This window comes from Callithrix jacchus, chromosome 9 (assembly GCF_049354715.1).
Source record: "Callithrix jacchus isolate 240 chromosome 9, calJac240_pri, whole genome shotgun sequence".
NCBI classification, from domain to species: Eukaryota; Metazoa; Chordata; class Mammalia; order Primates; family Cebidae; genus Callithrix; species Callithrix jacchus.
Window position 1 is genome coordinate 37,939,745 of NC_133510.1, and position 10,418 is coordinate 37,950,162.

The following is a 10,418-nucleotide window of genomic DNA, read 5'->3' on the forward strand; positions in this document are numbered from 1 at the left end:
GTTTTTTGATATGCTGTTAGATTTGGTTTGCTCATACTTTGTTGAGGATTTTTGTACTGATATTCCTAAAGGATATTGGCCTGAAGTTTTTGTTGTATCTCTGCAAGGTTTTGGTATCAGGACAATGCTGGCCTCATCAAATGAATTGAGGAGGAGTCTCTCCTCATTAAAAAAAAAAGTTTCCACAGGAATGGTACCAACTTTTCTTTGTACAACTGGTAGAATTCAGCTGTAAAGCTGTCTGGTCCTGGGCTTTTTTTTAGGTTGGGAGACTATTTATTACTGATTCAGTTTTGGAGCTTGTTATTCATCTCTGAAGGTATTCAACTTCTTCCTCCTCAGTCTTGGGAGAATGTATTGTTCTACACCAGTGAATTTAAACAGAAGCGCCACGCACTGAGTTTGTTGAGAGTCCACCTTTATGCCAGTGTCTGAAAGTCAGCTAGAGCTCAAACCTCTCGGCCAAGAGCAAAGGGCGGTCAACATTTTTATACCAGTTTAGGCTCAGGGGGCAGTAAGCCAATTATTACAGAAGCAAAAGGAGCAGGTTAGGGGAGAAGCTTTTGCCTTACAAAAAGTTCTACTTAAAGTTGTTTTTTACTCAGGATGAGGGGTAGCAGTGTGGAATGACAGTTACACAGTTGCAGATACAGGAGGTACAGGGCCGGTGGAGCCTGTTTCTCAGAAAATTGGTTACAAAGATGCCAGGTGTCTCAGACTGCAAGCTTTTGGAACAGAATGCCCTACATAACTCAGGGTGGGCAAAATGGAGTTAGCAGGATTGTTTAAAATGTATTCATTATAGCCAAGCTAGGGTATTTCAGTATATGTCTGGAATTTATACATTTCTTCTAGGTTTTCTGTTTTTGTGCATAGAGATATTCATCATAGTCTCCAATTGTTATTTTTATTTCTGTGGGGTCAGTGATAATATATCCTTTGCATTTCTGATTGTGTTTATTTGGATATCTCTTTTATTCTTTATTAGTCCAGTAGTGGTCTATCTTATTTATTTATTTATTTATTTTATTATTATTTTTTTTAGATCAGCTCCTGAATTCATTGCTCTTTTGAATAGTTTTTCACACCTCAATCTCCTTCAGTTCACCTCAGATTTTGGTTATATCTTGTTCTGCTAGTTTTGGACTTCGATTGCTCTTGTTTCCCTAGTTTCTTTAGTTGCGATTAGGGTGTTAATTTGAGATCTTTCTAACTCTTTGATGGGGCAGTTACTGCTATAAATTTCCCTCTTCACACTGCCTTACCTGTGTCCCAGAGATTCTGGTATGTTGTATTTTTGTTCTTATTAGTTTCAAAGAGATTCTTGATTTCCACCTTAATTTCATTATTTACTCAAATGTCATTCAGGAGCAGGTCATCTAATTTACATATAATTGTATGCTTTTGAGAAATTTTTTTAGTCTTGAATTCTGTTTTTATTGGGCTGTGGTCCTAGAGTGGTTGGTATAATTTTGGTTCTTTTGCATTTGCTGAGGATTATTTTATATCCTGTTGTGTGACCATTTTAGAGTATGTGCCATGTGGCAATGAGAAGAATGCATATTCTGTTGTTTTGGGGTGGTGAGTTCTGTAGATGTCTGTGAGGTCCATTTAGTCAAGTGTTGAATTCAGATCTTCAACAAATTTGTTAATTATCTGACTTGATGATCTGTCTAATACTGTCAGCAGGGTGTTGAAGTCTCCCACTATTATTGAGTGGGAGTTTTAAGTCTTTTTGAAGGTCTTTAAAAACTTGCTTTATGAATCTCGGTGCTCCTTTGTTAGGTCCATATACATTTAGAATAGTTAGGTCTTTTTATGGAATTAACTCTTTACCATTATGTAACTATGCATGTCATCCTTGTGCATGGGCCATGCTAACCTTCTCTATATCATTCCAATTTTACTATAGGAACTGCCAAAGCAAGCACCATTATTTCCGTAAGGTCAATAGTTATGTACCCTCTTTCTTTCTTGATTTTAGTAATGTGAATCTGCTTTATTTTTTTTTTCTTGATCAGCCTAAATAAAGTTTTGTAGATATTTTAAATAATTGACTTTTGAGTTTTAAATATCTTCTTTTTTCTTTCATTGTCTATTTCATGACTCTCCGCTCTCCTCTTTGTTATATCCTTCCATTTACTGTGGCAGTTGGGGTCATCCTATATTGTGAATGTCCCCACAGGTTCTGCCCCAACAGAAATCTGCCCCAATTCCACAAAGCAAATAGAAGGAAGGAGGGAGTTTAAGGTGAGAGTTTAGGTTATTGATTTGAGATCTTCTTTTTTAATATAGGCATTAACAGATAGAAACTTCTCTCTGGGTACTACTGTCTCTAAATTCAGTAAGTTTGGAATGTTGTGTTTTCATTTTCTTTCACCCTAAAGTATTTTCTAATTTCCCTTGCAACTTCCTCTTTAACACATTTGTCTCCTAATGAGAGATGTCACCCTGCATGGAGTGTTACTCCCATCTACTGCTAGCAAATTGAATTTAACAAACCTTTGATTCTTTCTCAGGGCTATTGGTGATGCTTCATTGCAAACTGACACTTTTTCTTGTTATATTCTATACTTCTAATCACTTAACTCTGGCCACATGGTTATGACAACTGGAACTAATCTGTGTCATATGTTTGGCTCTCCAGATGATTAAGACTGATAGTGGTACACTTTTTATTACAAAATAAAAACTTGACAAGTAGCTAAAATCAAGGTATTCAGTGGGCCCTCCACTCACCGCCATCAATAGGCATCTGATGTTGCTAAGCGTATATACAGGCTTATCAAAAATTGACCCTAAGAGATTTATGATTCTGTCTCCCTCAATGTCTCCTGGTACATACATCCTAACAAAACACTTTAATCACTAAATACAGCTGTCTGTAGAAAAGAATCACCTCTTCTTAGAGACTTTCTGGGTAATGAATGGGATGAAAGTATTGGAGAATTATATAGACCTATTTTGAAATTTTAGGATTGTGTCTTGATTATTCCTGAGCATGACACTTTTTTTTTCTCTAATGACAAACTGAAGATGGTCTTCTTCTTACACACTTCAAGGGGGCTTAGAGGACTCCAATTTAATTCTAGTTCAGCCACCTGCCTTATCTGGTTGGACTAATATCATCCCACATCATAAAAATAATAACTACTATGTTGAATACAATGCTCACTGAGTCTCCCTATATCGGTTGAATATTGCTAAAAGATACAGTGAGTCTCCATAAATTTTTAAAAAGTGTCCTTTAACTCTCACACACTTTCCCTCCATTTCTGGTTGCAAGCTGGAGATGACTGGAAGAAGAAGTGAAATTATAGCTATTAGATTAGAACATACTTGCTTGTTTGTTTGTTTGGTAATAGTGGAGGAAACAACCCAGGCATATGAGGAAAAAAATATTTTACATCTTGGAGGTAAGGAGTAAGTGAGGTATTAATGATCTTTCCTCAGAACATCTTGTAGCCGCCCTTGTAATTAAAAACATGTTTTTCTCCTAAACCATTGTTAAGTGTCTAGAATTTGATTCATGGGTCTGTCTAATCACTACTTTCAACCCACTAACTGTATTTTATGATAGCCATTTCCCTTAATCCTTCCAAGAAATCTGCCAAAAACACTAGAGGATGACTCAAACTCCCGAACCTCTCAGGCAAAACCCATCAGTATCTCCAGATGTCTTCCCTATTCCCATTCCAATAGCCACTACTCAACCACTCATGTGTTGGACAAATGTCATCCAGCTGGTGGCATGAATAAATAGGGCATTTTGGATAGAGTGCCCTCAGGAAGTCCCTCCAAAAAATCGTGACTAGACTCGATTATTAAAATTGAATTAAGAATCTTATAGTTTATCAGCTGGCCAGGAGGTCATGTTGAAGACACCATAAAATTCTTCGCCTACTAATGTAGGTTGTTAGCAAACCATTTCCAGTGGCACCATATGCATTCTTGAAACTGTACTTCTTATATGGAAGCCAGACATTAACCTCCCTCCCTCCCAAAAATACTGTGACTCGCACCTTGGTGGTGGTTATAAGAGATTTCCTAATGTTAAAGGAAACACCAACAGTGCATTATAATGTGGTTCTTAGATGACCATAAAACCTCTCTAAAATGAAACTACACGTGGTTACTTGGAGGAGCCACGTCTAGAGGGATAATTGACTTGTTATTTTTGTACCCTCTGTAAGCAGTTATCCCTACAGTGTGGTCATCCAATTAGAAAAGGCGGTATGATATTTGTTTCTTACTTTAACTGAAGTAGTCAATGACACCACTTTAGTCCTGGAAGTCATCAGATCAGCTCAATTTACCGGCCAGGGTTGTTATGGATAGATAGGTGCAAAACCAAGATGAGATCTGTGCAATTGCTTTTGTAACTGTATTAATGTCTCAGGTCAATTGGAACTATCAATACAGAAACTTAGGAAGAAAGCCACATGGCCTTCCAAAATAGACTGCAATGGCTTATGACTTTTATTCTGTTGGTTAGATGTTGGAACCTGTGAAGCATAGTTAAGCTCAACACAGAAGGTCAACAGCTGCTGATTTGAATCCTATTGGTAGTAGCCTTAATTAAATCCTTATGTAAGACCAATTAGATACACCTATTTCCAGCTTCTGTCAGATTAATCACAGTCACCAACAGAGTGGCATACTCATGGGAAAATTTGCCAGAATCCATGATGGTGTCGAACAAATCTCTTTGTCTTTTACTTTTCTACATAGCTTTTAAGTGAGGTATTGCCTGTCCTTTCTCCAGACTATCTTTTCAAGAATACATCCTGAACAGCCTTGGAACAACCTTGTGCTACTCTCTGGAGGAAAGAATAGGTTTTCTCACATTTACTCTCTACTATAATAAAGATAATTTTTCCCTCTGGAGTAAAATGATAGACCTCTTACCACCTATTATAAAAGATTTGAGTTTCCTAAGTTCAGAATTCTCCTTTAACGCAATCCACTATTTGTCCAGCATCTCTCTGGGTCCTATAAAACTTGGGGGCATAAAGGAATTGATGAAAATAGGCTAATACTTATATTGCCCATTGTTCCATAGTAATAAACTCCTTTCTCTTTGACCCAGTACTCATATCTTCTGCTAGCATAATATGACAGGCCAACATGATAGTGTAAATTTAGGGTAATATATATTAGACATGTCACAGTTTTTGACATGCAGGAGAGAGAATACTCACACACACACAAAAGCTTTTATCATACTACAGGGTGTAATCCAGTTTTGCATCTAATTTAGAAATTTTATTTCAGCATTGTTTCATTAGTTTCATCATTCTAGTTTTAAAAATCCATTTCAACCCTCTGTTATTCTGTTAGTTATAATCTCAATTATTAAAGTAAAAATGTAATGTGCTCACACTGCCTGTTAGAATTTCTTCTGTAACAATTTTGCTTTATAATAGCATAAGCTCACTAAGAATGGGCTCTATGACTCCTCCCGCTTTTCTGTCTCTTCCAGCATACTTTATGAAAGCTAATATTTCAAAATAGAATTTTAGATTAATAAATATAAAATTTTATACTTTGCCTTGCTTTTTCATGTCCTGCATGTTTCCAACAAGATTTGACAAGTTTTGAACCAAAGAATAAATGTATATGCATATATAACAACAGGGACTTGAAAAGAAAAAGAAATCCAGAAAGAGTATATAGTTATGACTATCATTCTCCAAATGGATAAATGAATGACTAATATGTGAGTGAATGATTTAGCTGTATGTATAAGTAGCTGGAAATGGAGATTTAATCACTATTAACCATTCTCATACAATTCTTTGATTTCTGGGACCTGAAATAATGATCTTGTTTTCATATACCAAAATTTTTTTTAATTTTACATGTTTTTAAAGTAGAGCTAACCAAATCTGAAATATATTGTTTGTATAAAAAATATTGATTTTTTAATGGATAATTTAAGTTCTGGGTTACATGTGCAGATCATGCAGGATTGTTGTGTAAGGTACATACATGGCAAAATGGTTTGCTGCCTTCATCTCCCCATCACCTATATCTGGTATTTCTCCCCTCACTATCCCTCCCCACATTCCCCACCCAGCTGTCCCTCCCCTAGCCTTCCCCACTGACCGAAGTGTGTGATGCTCCCCTCCCTGTGTCCATGTGTTCTAATTGTTCAACAAATATAACTAATATTTTCTGGGAGATCATATATTGTAATTGGATATGTGTTACATCAGAGCATGTGAAAGAAAAATATGCTTTTTAAAATGCAGAAATATACATACACAGATGCTCCTTGACTTATGATTGGGTTACATCCCATAAGCCCATTGCAAGTTGAAAATATCATAAGTCAAAAATGTATTTAATACCCCAATAAACCCACCAGAATTTTCAAAAATCATAAGTTGAACTATCATCAGGAATACAGGATTGTCTGTATTTCTTTCTAAATATTGGGATATATACACGCATGTATATAAGTATCATATATACAGATATATATGTGTATGCACATATCTTATGCAAAGAAAGAAGAGTGTAGTATTTTTTTCTTCCTTTCTCTACTAAAAGCCCATAGACATTCCAGTTATATATCACAAGATTATAGCATTTCAGTATTATTCTCAATATACTTCAAACATCACTGAAATTCAGTATGCAGATGAGCAAAACATGCTATGTTCTTCTAAATCTAATTACTTAAATCTTCACTAATACAAGTAAAGTAGCACAAAGGGAGCAGCAGTATTCAATTAAAATAATTATGAAGCCTACAGCTCATCTTGATAGAGCGTAAACAATTATATTTACAGGTTTTCTGTGCCATTAACACATATATCTCCATGGTAAACCTGAAAGCCATAATACAAACTGCACGAAGCTAAACAACTCCAGGCACAAAATCTAACAACCCCTGATGTAAGTAGGGTTTTAAAATGTATTTGTATTTCGATAGGTTTTTGAGGAACAGGTGGTGTTTGGTTACATGAATTTCTTTCATGGTGATTTCTGAGATTTTGGTGCATCCATCACAGAAGCAGTGTACACTGTACCCAATGTGTAGTCTTTTATTCTTCACCCCATTCCCACCCTTTCCCCTAGTCCCAAAGTTCATGTTATTATTCTTATGCCTTTACATCCTCAAGGCTTAACTCCCACTTATGGGTGAGAACGTATGTTGTTTATTTTTTCATTTCTTGGTTACTTCACTTAGAATAATAGTCTCCAATTCCATCCAGATTGATGTGAATGCCATTATTTTCTTCTTTTTTATGGCTGGAGAGTATCCCATGGGTGTGTGTGTGTGTGTGTGTGTGTGTGTGTGTGTGTATTTTCATTATCCAATCTATGAATAATGGACATTTGGGCTGGTTCCATATTTTTGCAATTGCAAATTGTGCTGCTATAAACATGTGTGAACAAGTATCTTTTTCAAATAATGACTTATTTTCCTCTGGATAGATTGCTAGTAAATGGTAGATCTACTTTTAGTTTTTAAGGAATCTCCACACTGTTTTCCATAGGGGTTTTACTAGTTTACATTTTCACCAACAATGTAAAAGTGTTCCAATTTCATTACACCCATGTTGTTATTTTATGACATTTTAATTATGACCACCTTGCAGACCTTGAGTGGTTTTAATTTGCATTTCCCTGGTAATTAGTGATGTTGAGCAGTTTTCCGTATGCTTGTTGGCCATTTGTATATCTTCTTTAGAGAATTGTCTGTTCCTGCCCTTAGTCCACTTTTGGATGGAATCATTTGTTTTTTCTTGATGATTTGTTTTAGTTCTTTGTAGATTCTGGATATTAGTCCTTTGTTCCTTTGTTGGATATATAGATTGTGAAGGTTTTTCTCCCACTCTATGGGTTGTCTATTAATTCTGCTGATTCTTCTTCTTTTTTTTTTTTTTTAATGGAGGCTCTCTCTGTCACCAAGGCTGGAGTGCAATGGCCCGATCTTGGCTCACTGCAACCTCCGCTTCCCAAGTTCAAGTGATTCTCCTGCCTCAGTCTCCCGAGTAGCTGGGACTACAGGTGCATGCCACTGTGCCCAGCTAATTTTTTTGTATTTTTAGTAGAGACAGGTTTTCACCATGTTAGCCAGGATGGTCTCGATCTCCTGACCTCACAATCCAACCGCCTTGGCCTCTCAAAATGCTGTGATTGCAGGCATGAGCCACTGCACCCAGCCTCTGCTGATTATTCTTTTGCTGTGCAGAAGCATTTTAGTTTAACTAAATCCCATCTATTTATCTTTGTTTTTGTTCCATTTGCTTTTGTGTTCTTGGTTATAAAGTTTTTGCCTAAGCCAAAGTCTAAAAGGATTTTTCCAATGTTATCTTCTAGTATTTTTATGGTTTCAGGTCTTAAATTTAAGTCTTTAAGCCATCTTCAGTTGATTTTGGTGTAAGGTGAGATATGAGGATTCAGTTTCTTTCTTTTACATGTGGCTTGCCAATTATCCCAACACCATTTGTTGAATAGGGTATCTTTTCCCCACGTTTATGTTTTTGTTTGCTTTCTCAGAGATCAGTTGTCTGTGGATTCTCTATGCTGTTTCATTGTTTTTGGTTTCCATTTTCATGGCCTTTTTCCATCCTTTCACTTGCAGTCTATGTGTGTCTTCATAGGGAAAGTGAGTTTATTGTAGGCAGCATATTGCTCCTTTTATTCTTATATTGTTTATCTTTGTGGTTCAGGGATCTTCTGTAGTAATAAGGTTCAGCTCCTTTCTCTTTCTCATTTGCATATCTCCTCTATCATTGAGTTTTGTACATTTGTTTGTTTTCACAATGGTAACTATCATTCTTATGCTTCCAATGTAGTATGGAAGCTACTTCCAATGTAGTATGCTTAATCATTTATTGTAAGATTACTACAGTGGTGATGAATTCCTTCAATTTTTGTTTGTCTTGAGAAAGCTTTATTTCTCCTTCAGTTCTGTGAGATAGTTTTGCTGGGTATAGTATTTTTTGGCTTGCAGGGTTTTTGACCCTTCAGTACTTAGAATATATCATCTGCTTTTCTTCTAGCCTGTAAGGTTTCTTTTTGAGAAATAAAACAATTTGCTATTAGTCTAGTGAGGATTCTGTTATGTTTAACTTGATGTTTTTCTTTTACTCTTTTTAGAATTCTCATTGTCTTTGACTTTTGACAGTTTGATGATAATATGCCTCAGAGAAAAACTTTTTGTTTTGAGTCTATTTGGGATCTATTGAGCTTCCTGGATCTAAATGACCATATATTTTCCAAGACTTGGTAAGTGTCAAGAATTTACTTCATTAAATAGGTTTTCTATGCCTTTTCCAATCTTTTCTTCTTTGAAGTTCCCCTAATGCAAATATCTGTTCATGTAATAGTGTCCCATATGTCATCTAGGCTTTTTAAATTTTATTATTTTTTCCTTTGTGAATGTCACTGAGTTATTTTAAAAGACTTGTCTTTGAGTCCAGAAATTTTCTTTTCTGTTTGATCTAGTCTGTTGATACTATCTATTGTAATTTTTACCTCATTCATTAAATTCTTCAGCTTCAGGATTTCTGTTTGGATTTTTCTATGATAGCCATGATATCTTCTTGAATTTCTCATTCACATCATGAATTGTTTTTCTGATTCAATTGAGTTGTCTATCTGTGTTCTCTTGTATCTCAAAGAATTTCCTTAAGACCATTATTTTGAATTTATTTTCATGTATTTCACAGATTTACTTTTCTTTTGGATGTATAACTGGTGAATTATGGTGTTCCTTTGGAGCTATTATGCTTTCTTGTGTTTTCAGGTTTCTTGTGTCCCTATATTGATATCTGCATATCTGGTGGAAGCGATGTCTCTTCCAATTTTCTACAGTAACTTTTTTTTTTTTTTGAGACGGAGTTTCATTCTTGTTACCCAGGCCAGTGTGCAATGGCACAATCTCGGCTCAGCACAATCTCCACTTCCTGGTTCAGGCAATTCTCCTGCCTCAGCCTCCTGAGTAGCTGGGATTACAGGCACACACCACCGTGCCCAGATAATTTTTTTTGTATTTTTGGTAGAGATGTGGTTTCACCATGTTGACCAGGATGGTCTTGATCTCTTGACCTTGTGATCCACCTGCCTCTGCCTCCCAAAGTGCTGGGATTACAGGCATGAGCCACCGCACCCAGCACTACAGTAACTCTTAAAGGGAAAGACTCTTTCCTATACATGTACCATATATTGTTGATTGTGTAGGGTGCTTTTGCTTTGGTTCATGGTGGGTGCAATAGTGCAGTTTCCTTGTGATTCATTTTGATATAATCAATAACAGTGGTGTCTACAATTGCCTCAGTGGCCTAAACTATATGTTTTCATAGAGATAATCATATGACTTTGTTGTGGGTGGGGGCCACTGAGTGAACAGGTTCTCAGGAACTGGTGGGGGCACAAACCAGTCACCTTGGCTCTGTCGG

At 36.2% G+C, this 10,418-nt stretch overlaps 1 non-coding gene across 1 annotated transcript; it reads right to left on the minus strand.

The window, feature by feature from the left end:
* Window positions 1-1,823: 1,823 nt before the first annotated feature.
* Window positions 1,824-1,931, minus strand: LOC118144605 (U6 spliceosomal RNA). Its single transcript, XR_004729371.2, has one exon. It is a non-coding gene; the product is annotated as a U6 spliceosomal RNA (small nuclear RNA).
* Between the last annotated feature and the right edge of the window lie 8,487 nt (window positions 1,932-10,418).